The 12,190-nt window shown below is 44.1% G+C and overlaps 1 protein-coding gene and 1 pseudogene across 3 annotated transcripts in view; both read right to left on the bottom strand.

The window, feature by feature from the left end:
* IL1R1 (interleukin 1 receptor type 1) overlaps positions 1-12,190 on the bottom strand; it is an 87,325-nt gene that overhangs the window by 48,369 nt on the left and 26,766 nt on the right. The window lies entirely within an intron of this gene.
* On the bottom strand, positions 7,280-8,082 carry LOC309833573 (protein LSM14 homolog B-like; annotated as a pseudogene). The gene has a single exon. The product of its transcript is annotated as a protein LSM14 homolog B-like (transcript).

Below are 12,190 nucleotides of genomic sequence, written 5' to 3'. Positions count from 1 at the left end.
TGACAGCCAGAACCTACCCCAGCCATGGGAGCGCCATCTTGGATGTTAAGCCAGTAACCCTAGTCAGCTGCTTTCTGACTGCATCCACAGGAAAGGCCCCAAAGGAGAAGCACCCAGCTGAGTCCCATCAACCCACAGAACCATGAGAGATAATAACACGCTGTTGTTTAAGTCACTGAGCTTGTAGCACAATAACAGACAGGCAAAGCAATGACCACACTCAGGAATGTGTTACGATTCTCCATGGCCCATCCTGCACCATGTAGAGTCAGCCCAGCATGCAAAGTCTCTATGAATTAAAATGATGCCTATCTCCCTTCTCCAGCCTCACCTCTGAACACTACCCAGTTACAGGGTTCCTTAAGATGATGACTGTCTCACCAGCAAATAAAGGAAAAATGAGAGTTATGAGATAGTCAGATAGGTTTAGCTTTACATATACCATCTTGGGTAAAAGAGGTAACCATGTACTTTGCAAATGCTAACTGCAAGAATGATTTAGTTTCTAGCGTTGTCCTTTAATGGTTTTCCAAGAAATAGTGTGACCCGTGGGAAGTAAGCCTCTGCCAGCAAAGGTACTTGCGAGAGTGAGAGCAGGCCACGACTTCTGACAGTAGAAGCAGAAAGAAAATCTGGGCAGACTCAGGAGTGCCAGAGCTGTTGAACCATTTCTCTAATGTCCAAAGATTGTATTAACACTCACCTATTCATTTCTCTTGTCTTTCCTCAGAACAAACAATTTGGCAATAACCCGGCAGCTGGTGAGCTACTCCAATAATAATCACTGTTCCCCTGAGGCAGGAGGAGAGCTGTGTCCAAGGGGTGGGAGAAGAGGCCCTGGTACCACTGATTCCTTCTTTGCCTCTTGCATCCTTACTAGTAAGTCACTGAATTGAGAGCCTTGATGGTGGATGCTGAGCTATCCCAACTCTGGGATGGTTAGACCCGCTGATGAGCTCAGCCTATGGTCAAGAACATAGCTGGTATTGTCCTCAGAGGAGGCCAATGTCACTGAGCCTTGAGTCTTTCTGAGAGTGACAGTAGTAGAAGCCTACGATCCCAATCTCCCAATAACGGCATAAAAGATTCAGGATCCAGACCTGGTACCAGTTCTGGGCAGGAGACACAGAAGATCCCTTGAGTGTGACTTCTGCATGGGCTCTCAGGACTAAAGGTTCCCTCTCATATTCCTCTAGATCTGTGCTATCCAATACGTGTAGCCTCTAGAAACATGAAGCTGTTTTAATAGTTAAAAATTGAATAACATTAAAAATCCAGTTGCCCAGATGTACTAGCCACATTTCAGGAGCTCAGTAGCCTCACATCATTAGTGGCTGCCATATTGAACAGCACAGTCATAGAACGTTCCCATCTCTGCAAAATATTCCATTGGACATTGCTGCTCTAAAGCCTAGACAATTCAAGGCCTCTGGAATAGGGGCTCCTTCTCTGGCCAGCTGGTTTTCATCCAAAATAGACAATCTGCTCATTTTAAATCTATACCTGAGCAAGAAACCTCTTCATACGTCCGTCTTTCCTCTCAATCAGCCAGGTCATCATTTAGACTGCCTTTCATGGCTCAGCTCAACCCTACCTCTTCACACCTTCCCTCTATATTTCATGTTCTCAGTTTGTATACTGTTATAACTACTTGACATTCATCATTATAATGCTTTGCCCATAATCATTTCCAATCTATATTTTTTTATTTCTCTAGTAAATATAAGTATTTATAGTAAATATAAGATTTTATATTTACTAGAGAAATAAAAAATACAAAACCATGTATTTTGTGGGGGAGGAAGGGAATCCCTCCACCCCCTGTCCCAAAACACTCACATCAACCATAGCAATACCCTGAATGTCAGAAGTAGTCAGCAGACCAGCTAAGGAGGAGGGTGGAGAGTTTTTACAGCAAGTATCACTCCATACTTCTACTGCGCCGCAATGAATTCTAGCAGAGGCAACACTGTAGTCCCTAGTCACAGGATCATAAAATCAGCAGCAGAACATTTATTACCTTTCAATTTAAAATAAAAAGGCCAAAGATTTTAAATGCAAGTATGCTAGTAAACGAAATTGAAAAGTCTTACCACACTCTATATTTTTGTCATTCCTTTCTGTTATTCTCTAAGAAATAATAATCACTTACAGTGCTTTCCTGTTGCTTTGACATATTAACCATGTGTTTATCAAGTAACTTGGTGTTGCCCAACTCAACCTGGCCATGGGAATAATGACACAGAGAAACAGTCTGAGAGAAGGTGCCCACCTAGAACCCAGGCTTTCCTAAGAGCAGGAAGAAGGGGTCCCAGGGCATCCTGTTTTGAATGCAGAGGAAAGCCCTAAGTTTCCTGGGATGAGAGTTTTCTTTCCCCATGCTGTTTCATGAAAAGGAAAGCATCTCGGGAATGAACTGGTGATGGCTGGAAAAGGATTAAGTGCTTTTTCTGCTTTCCCTGCTCCATGTATAGAAGAAGTGAGCTACGTACCTGAAAGACCCGGGAAAAGCCAGTGATTTGGGAAAGATCTTGAAAAAGTCTCTGCAGAGAGAGCGGCATAAGCCAGGGAGGGCAGGGAGCAGGGACAGAAGACAAGAGCAGTGCCTCGCCCACCATGGGCTCAAGGGAAGGACAGCCTCCCACGGCTACCACCTCACATGCTGGTCTTGTAAGTCTTCTATTTTATCTCAAAGTTTTCATACTGTTGATCCTACTGTAGAGGGTATTGCTTTTAAATGCCAATCCTGGATCTTCAACGCTAGTGTATGGAAATACAACTGATGTTTGTACATCGATCTTGTGGCCCACAGAACTCGCTTATTAGTTCTAGTAGATTTTAAAATAGATTCCATAGGCTTTTCTATATAGACCACCATGGTATCTGCAAATATAGTTTTACTTCTTCTTTTCCAGTCTGGATGCCTTTTGTTTCTTTTACTTGACCTTTTACATCCTTTAGTACAATGTTGAATAGAAATGAGGAAAGTGGATATTCTTGCTTTGTTCCTGATCTTAGGGGAAAGCTTTCAGTATTCTACCATCAGGTATGATGTTAACTACAGATCTTCCACAGATGCCCTTCATCAGGCTGAGGAAGTATACTTGTATTCCTCATTTTTGGATAATTTTTATCAGGAATAGACATTGGGTTTTGTTAAATGATTTCTATGCATCTGTTGAGATGATATATGGTTTTTCTATTTTAGTTTTATTAATATGGTGAATTACATTTCTTGATCTTCCAATACTAAGCCAACCTTGCATTCCTGGGATAAAGCCTGCTTGGCCATGGTGTATTAGCCTTTTTATACATTGTTGGATTAGATTTTATTTTGTTTAAAACTTTTATATCTGTGTTCATGAGGAATATTGATCTATAGCTCTCTTTTCTTGTGCTGGTATATTTTTTAAGGTGTTTTTATTTTTTAACATCTTTATTGGAGTATAATTGCTTTACAATGTTGTGTTAGTTTCTGCTGTATAACAAAGTGAATCAGATATACATATACATATATCTGCATATCCCCTCCCTCTTGCGTCTCCCTCCCACCCTCCCTATCCCACCCCTCTAGGTGGGCACAAAGCACCGAGCTGATCTCCCTGCGCGATGCGGCTGCTTCCCACTAGCTATCTATTTTACATTTGGTAGTGTATATATGTCCAAGTCACTCTCTCACTTCGGTTTTGATTCCAAAGTAATACTAGCTTCTTAGAGTTGGGACGAACTTGTGAGTTGGGAAATATTTACTCCCCTTCAATTTTTTGGAAGAGTTTATGCAGAACTGATATTATTTCTTCCTAACGTGTTTGGTAGAATTTACCAGGGAAATTATTTAAACCTCAAGTTTTCTACGTGGAAAGATTTCTAACTGCAAATTCAATTTCTTTAATAGATAGAGGGCTATTCAAGTTATCTCCTGCTTCTTGAGTGAGGTTGGTAGTTTGTGTCATTCAAAGAATTTGTCCATTTCATCTAAGTGTCAATATTTTTTGCATAATTTTGTTCCTAATATTTTATTATCATTTTAATATTTTTACTGTAGTGCAGTGATATCACCTAATTTCTGCTATTGATATTTCTGTCTTCTATCTTTTATTCTTAATCATTCTGGCTAGAGCTTTATCAGTTTTACTGATCTCAAAGTATTAGCTTTAGTATCATTGATTTTCTCTACTGTATTTCTGTTTTCTACTTAATTGCTTTCTGCTTTGTTCTTTATTATTTCTTATCTTCTGCTCGCTTTGGGTGTAATGTTTCTTCTTCTAGTTCCTGAAAGTGGAAGCTGAAGTTATGATTTGACACTTCTCTGTTTTTTTTTTTGTTTTTTTTTTTTTTTTTTTTGCTGTACACGGCCTCACTGCTGTGGCCTCTCCCGTTATGGAGCACAGGCTCCAGACATGCAGGCTGAGCGGCCACGGCTCATGGGCCCAGCCACTCCGCGGCATGTGGGATCTTCCCGGACCGGGGCACAAACCCGCGTCCCCTGCGTTGGCAGGCAGACTCCCAACCACTGCGCCACCAGGGAAGCCCCCTCTTCTTTTTTCAATAGACATTTTGTGATGAAAATTTCTCTTTACGATACTACATTTCCATTTCTCCCTGCCTGGCCTTTGTGCTATTTTTGTCACTCATTTTGCTTTTACATATGTTATAAACCTTGCACTGTACTATTATTATTTTGTTTAAACAGTCCATTTTCTTCTAAAGAAGTTTAAGTAATAATTCCATTGCCATTTCCCATGGTCTTTATTCCTCTGAATAGATCCATATCTCTATCTATCATCATTTTCTTTCTGCCTAAAGGATTTCCTTTAATGTTTCTGTAGTTCAGATCTTCTGGTGATGAATTCAGCCTTTTATGTTCGAAACAGTTTAACTTTGTTTTTGAAAGATAGTTTCAGTGTGTATAGAATTCTACGTTGACAGGGTTTTTGTTTTTTTTTTTTCCTTTCAGTACTTTATAAATAAGGCTCCAAAGTCTGCTAGTCTGCATGGTTTCTGTAAGAAATCTGCCATTTTGTCGTCCTCATTCCTCTGCAAGTGTGTTTATTCTCTGGCTTTTATTAAGATTAATAAAATTCAATTAAATTTAATTTAATCTTTAATCTTTTGTTAAGATTTTATTCTTTATCACTGGCTTTAAGCAATTTGGTTACCATGAAACGCTATTTTTCTTTGTGTTTGTTGGGGTTCTTGGATCTATGGGTTTATCATTTTCATCTAATTTGGAAACATTCTGGTCACTAATTTCAAATATTTCGTCTGTTACTCCCTTCCTTTGGGGGACTTCAGTTACATGTGTATTTGGCTCCTTGAAACTGTTCCAAGTTCACTGATGCTCTGTTCTTTTGTTTGTTTGTTTCCCCTCTGTTTCACTTTGATAGTTTCTATTGCTGTGTCTTTAAATGTATTCATCTATTCTCTTCAGTGTCTAACCTGCAGTTAATCTCATCCAGTATATTTTCGTCTCAGACATGGTAGCTTTCATCTCTAGAAGTTAGAGGTGGGTCTTTCTTTCTCATATCTTCCAATCCACTACTTACTTCTTCGAACATATGGAATACAGTTATAAAAAGCGGCTTTAAGGTGCTCGTCTGCTAATTCTAACACCTGTGTTAGTTCTTAGCTGGTTTTGATTGACTGATCTCTCTCCTCATTATTTTCCTACTTCTTTGTATACCTGGTGAATTTTTTTTATTGGATGCCAAACATTCTGGATTTTGACTTGCTGGACGCTGGGTATTTTTGTGTTCTGGGATGCATTTGAGTTCTTGGAAATGTTTGATGATTTTGGGGTGCTGCTTTGTGCCTTGTTAGGCAGGGGCACAGCAGCATTGGGTCTAGGGTTCATTTTGCCCCACTGCTGAAGCATGATCCTTCTTAGTCCTCTACCAAATGCCTGCAAATTAGGTTTTCCAGCCTGGGTGGTAGGAATAGAAATTATTCCTGGCCTTCTGCACCATCTAATCCTTTCAGAGCGGTACTTTTTCTGGCCTCAGGTAATTTCCTCACATACATGTGCAGATTGGTACTCTGCTGATTCTTTTTTTTTTTTTTTAACAGAGTCAACAAGATTATTTATTTTCAGAGCAGAGAAGAAGAGAGTTTTAAAGGTTTGCATGTTTGTTTATAATTACAAGTTTACATTGCTCCAACAGAGCAGCCGCGTTGCTATGTTCTAATTCTTAGCCATTAATTCCTACAAAAATAAACCTAAGCTTTTACAGTAACTTAATCGACACAGAACTAAAACCGTTCCGCCTACTTAAAGGGATTTAGTTACCAAGGCACTTATGCTCACCACAATGCCCTGTCAGAGGGACGCACGCTTCTACTGAAGGTCTGATCCCTTTGCTCATGCCACAAATTTATATTCCCCACTCTCCCTCCACTCACCAGTAAAACAAAAACACAGAACTATTTACAATGGAGAGGAAATATGTTCTCGGTCAACCGACCTTGCAAAAAAAAAAAAAACGACTGGCTCATTTCCAAGTGGATGAGACACCGAACAGTGTTCGGCCAGAGTCCAACGCTGACTGGCCTGGGTCAGGGACTGGCAGGGAGAGGGCAGGAGGGAGAGGGACGCTGCAGAGGAGCTCGTCCTGGGCGCTCACCCCCAGCCTGGATTCCTACGGAAGCCACACTCCAAGTGATAGCTCCCAGCTCCCTCCCGTTCAGGGCCCCATCCTACACCTCCAGCACCCCCGACCCCGCCCTCTACCTTGAGGTCAGGGTCGTCTGGTTTGCTTCTACAACATGATCGTGGGACACCCCACTTTCCATGCCCCCATGCCGGCCATGCCTGGCTCCTAGGCCCCGCCTGTGGCAGTGGGTACCAGGCCAGCAGCACCAGAGGCTGCTTGGATTACAGAGATGCGATTGGCTGCCACATTTGCCAAATGGGACTTGGTTCCACGTTAAAAAACCAAAGCTGTCCAAAAAAGGTCACAAAGTGAGGATCACGCTTTCGCTCTAGAAACCTTTCTGCAAAGTACCAAAACCTTAGAGTCGGGCTGTGCACAACTAAAAAGGAAAAATAGGCCAAGACACCTCAAAGAGGTTTCCCATATACGCGTCCCCCCAAAAAAGTGGTTGTAACTCAGACCACGTCCAAGTTCAGTTCAGTCCAAAACATAAGCAGTAGCATGGGAATTTTCCAAACTCAGTAAACAAAGTGACCCACGACTCCCGCAGTAAGTGCAGCGTTTTCCAGCATCCTCGTAGACACAGTCTGGCGTCTGTGCCGCTTCAGCAAGAGCCTTCAGCTGCCTCCTTACACCCGGCCAGTCCCAGCTCTTTGGAAGCCGGGTTACGAGGGGTTGCACCGTTGCCCCTGCCCCCTCGAAATTCACCCCGGAAACTACGGCCACAAAGAAACCTTCCCGACACCCCGAAGGTCTCATTGTTGAGCCTCCTCTCTTCAGCCCACGTTGTCCGACTGGAACTGGTCTTGAGCTCGGAGGAAATGTTGTCAAAGAAGGACTTGGATTTGTCATCGTAGCAGTTGGGCCCCAGGTGGTCCTCCTCAGGCAGGGGCCTCGTCACTCTGGGTCACCACCGCCAGGTCCTTCTCCTCCCCTTTCTCAGCTTTGTCGTCTTTAAAATTCAGTTTCTTCTTAAATTCTTTGTCCAGCTCCTCTCGGTTGAACTGGGCATTTGCACTCTCAAAGTCAAAGTCGCCTTCAAACTTGATTGTGTTTTCCTTGACGGTAGTTGGACGGCTTTGCCCTCTGGAGCCGTTCCTTGTTCGTCTGTCCCCCGACCGCCTCCTCTGAGGTCTTCTGTTCTCATCATTCACCTGCCCTTGAGTCTGCCCAGCTGCCGGCTGAGCTACATCGCTGGCAGCCTTGCTGCTTGGGGGGGCTGGGCACCCGTTGAGCTGCATCCCCGCGGTGCCCTTGCCAGGTAACAGCTTTTCGGTGTTCAGGTTATCAAGAGAACCAGTCTGGACAGCCTCTGCTCCACCATGGGGCTCTTGCTGACTGAGACAGCCGGAAAGCCAGCTCCTAAACCCAAGGAAGCGGTATGCTGCTGGCTGAGCAGGGAGCTGGCGGCCAGCTGGCTGTAGGGCGGCATCCCTCGGAAGGGGCTGGAAGGCACATGTGGCTGGAAGGAGGAGGCTGGGCCCAGGGAAGACTGAACAATAGCAGGGAGCGCATGATGAGCTTTCGGAGGTTTGCACACAGTAATGTCTTTTTTTTTTTTTTGGTACGTGGGCCTCTCACTGTTGTGGCCTCTCCCGTTGAGGAGCACAGGCTCCGGACGCACAGGCTCAGCGGCCATGGCTCACGGGCCCAGCCGCTCCGCAGCATGTGGGATCTTCCCGGACCGGGGCACGAACCCGCGTCCCCTGCATCGGCAGGCGGACTCTCAACCACTGCGCCACCAGGGAAGCCCCACAGTAATGTCTTTGATATCACTTCCCCGGAAGATGATGTACTCATAAACTTCCTCTCGGGGGGGGCAGGCCTATCTGTGGGACGGTCTTCAGCACCAAAGGACCTCACTTGGGCGAGCGCCACCGTGGAGTTGTCCGTGTCGACGGTGTAGAGAATGTCCTCGTAGCGGATCTGCGCCTTGGAGATGAGGCTGATCTCGTTGCCCAAGTACGGGATGCCCGAGGGCCTGCGCGGGGACCAGACAGAGAGCGTTGCCGCGCAGCCCTCTGCTGATTCTCAAAGGGGGCCCTCCGCAGATCTGACGTTCTCTCTTGCTCCAGCTCCCTCTCCTCTGGCATCCTTTCTGTGAACTGTAGCCACCTTGGTCTCCCTTGGCTCTCAGCTCCATCACACCCATTCAGGAAGTTGGCGAACTCTGCCTGGATCCCCCTTCCCCAGGGAACTGGCTGGACACCCTCCCATGGCCTGAAAATTCTCTCAGTTGGTGACCAAGAGCATTCATTTGTTTTCCTCTCAGGGACCACTGTCCTTCACTGGCTGATGTCCAGTATTTTAAAACCTCTGGTTTCATGTATTTTATGGAGTGCTTTTCGTTGTTGTCTCTGGTGAGAAAGAAAATCCAGGCCCAGTGACTCAGTCTTGGCTGGCAGCAGAATTCTGCCGCATAGTTTCTGAAGTTCGCAGATATTACCCTCTGCCATGAACATGCCACAAATTCTTTACACATCTCAAAAAAATTTGGGGTTGGAAACATTTTTGAAATATTTATAAAACAAAAGCCAGAATTAATAAATGTCAGACAAGACCAAGAATTTTGAGGAAGGAAGTAGACTGTGAATGATGTCAAGCAAAACACAACCTGGCAACTGTCAGGTTCTAGAGGCACAGAGACCAGTCGGGAGGCACCAGAAAAACTCCCCAGGTTGTGAAGCAAGGAAGGAGGATAGGAAGGGAAGAGAAGAGGAAAGGAGAGAGGGAAGGAGGGAGAGAAGGAGGGAGACCTCTGAATCCACTATCTCCAGTCTTGCCAAAGCCAAGAATGCTGAAGGAAGAATTATTATCCATCATGATCACTTGAATACAGGCATCAGGAGGGAGGCGTTGAGAAGACATTGTAAGAATGTTGAAAAAAGATGTTTAAAGAGAAAAAGATATTCTACATTAGTGGTCCTCAAAGGTCCCTGAGACCCTTCCAAGGGGTCCATAAGGTCAAAACTACTTTGATACTAATTCAAAGATGATCTGTGCCTTTTCCACACAAATTCTCTCGCAAAAAGCTACGTGATGTATAATACCTCAAAGACTGAATGCAGATGCAGACATGAGAATTCATCTGTCTCCTGTTGAGCCAGATATAAAGAGATTTCCAGAACAATGTAAACAATGTAAAATAATACCAGAAAAAAGTCTATTTTTTCTATTTGTTTTAAAAATCTAATCTTTTTTTTTTTTTGCGGTACACGGGCCTCTCACTGCTGTGGCCTCTCCCGTTGCGGAGCACAGGCTCCGGACGCGCAGGCTCTGCGGCCATGGCTCACGGGCCCAGCCGCTTCGCGGCATGTGGGATCTTCCCGGACCGGGGCACGAACCCACGTCCCCTGCGTCGGCAGGCGGAATCCCAACCACTGCGCCACCAGGGAAGCCCAAAAATCTAATTATTTTATAAAAGAGATGTTACTTATGTTAACAGGTAATGAAGTTATTATTTTTGAATGATCAATAAAAATTCATTTTAAAATTTGTGTTCACTTCTAACACTGTCAATATCAATAGTTAACCCATGTAAATAAATCTCTGTAGAGTTCTCAATAATTTTGAAGAGTGAAAGGGGTCCTTAAATCAAAAGTTGAGAACTTCTGTTCTACCTAAAGCTTGGGCAGCCCTATGGAGACCACCGTGTAGTTCAGGGAAGGATCTTCCCAGAAGCAAGGACCAAGGGCAGATCAAGAGGTCAGAAGGGAGAATCACCCCCGCACCAGCTGCTTCACCTGTTACCCAGACTTTGAAATGATATTTCACTGAACAGCAGCCCCTCTAAGCCTCACCCATGAGGAACCGTGCCCTCGCTCACCACCGCGATCTGAGCTGCTCTCTTAGGTTACACAAATCCCACACTGAGTTTCTCAAAGGCTATGCAAAACAGCCAGCGCCATTTACAGTTTACTTCACTACCGCGTACCTAACTGTTCCTCTGACCCAAGCCTAGTGATGATCCTTCACGTAGGAAGGAAATGTACAAGCAGTAAGCACCTATTACACGTCCGACAGTAAGTTAGATGCTTTAATAGGGCACCCATCGAATGCTCACTATGCTGTGAGCGGTATCACTATCCCCTTATTTTACAGACAGAATCAGACATTCTAGGGAGCTTAAGGAACTCACCCAACTGCAAAATAACCAAATGAACTGGAGCTCAGGTCACTCTCCAAAACCGTTGGTCTTTCCCATCCACACTGCTGCCCTTTACTGCTCCAACATTTGTCACCATTGTGGTGATGTTGTGTGTGAAGTTAAAAACTCCCTAAAATAGGTAGCAGCTGGGAGATCTGCTTTCCAGAACAAAAGGAGTATAGCCTGGTGGTTCGGAGTGTAGACAGACACTGGAGGTTCTGAGCTCCACCATATCCAAGCTGTGTGTGGCTGAGCCAGTCATAGCTTCTCTGTGTCTGTTTCCTTGATGGTAAAATGATGCTATAAATAGTCTCCACGTTACTGAGCTGTGTGTGAGGACTGAATGAGTTAATATGTAAAAAGCATTTAAACACTGTCTGACACATACAGAGTCAACAGTACAGAGGATCATTATTTGTCATACACACGAGGGTAACTCGCTCAGCCTCCTTGAATCTGTGGAAAGTGTACAACATTCCTGCCCTGATAACCACAGAGTTACTGACAGACTTACAGGTAATGAATATGCCTGAGAGTGTTTTTAACCGAATATTATACAAATAAGCAAATATTACTGAAGCATTATTAGCCATAAACTCCTAATGTGATATTTTGGGACAGGGATATTTCTGGTAAAGGGTGGGTCAATATTTCTGGCAAAAAGACTATATACACTAGTATATATACCACAGCTGATAAGGCCCTCATTCCAAAAACACCAATCAAAACCACATCTAAGAAGCAGGGTTTTTCTGCACAAATACTCCAGTCTAAAGTAATCAGGTGTGAGATGTACAAACAGCTTGGTCTCCATGGGATAGGACGGTGAATTTAGTCCATATCACGAAGAACTCTAAGGAACCGAAATCTAAACAGTACTCCAAGACTGCAAAGGGCTTCAGGGAAAGAAAACGTTGGTTTGCAACCAGAAGTTTCTCAACATCCCTTACGCAAACCCAGAAATGTAATTATTGCCATGCTAAAGTGGTTCTGTTTCTCTTCATTTCTCATTGTTAAAAAACTTTACCCAAACTTGAATCATTTCCTGTCTTAACAACTGCAATGTCTCTTTCCTGTTCTTCCTACACAACTAAACTCCCAATCACCACTGTCAAAGAAATTCCCCTCCTCATTGCCAAATAGATATCCCAAGCCATAAGATGTCACGTGCACACGTGTGTGCACACACACACACAGGCACACACATGCACGCACGTTCCTACCCTACTGAAGTCCCTACTGGTGCTCCACAGCATGTCACCATCTAACTTACTGTACATATTCCGTCATGATCTTGTTTATTAACCATCTACTTGTACTTCTACTTGTACTTCTACTAGTATGTGGTCTGTTTTATTCACTGTCATACTATCATTATCTAGAAGAAAGCCTG

This window comes from Grampus griseus, assembly GCF_964374135.1.
Source record: "Grampus griseus genome assembly, chromosome: 15".
NCBI classification, from domain to species: Eukaryota; Metazoa; Chordata; class Mammalia; order Artiodactyla; family Delphinidae; genus Grampus; species Grampus griseus.
This window is presented reverse-complemented; position numbering and strand designations above follow the sequence as displayed.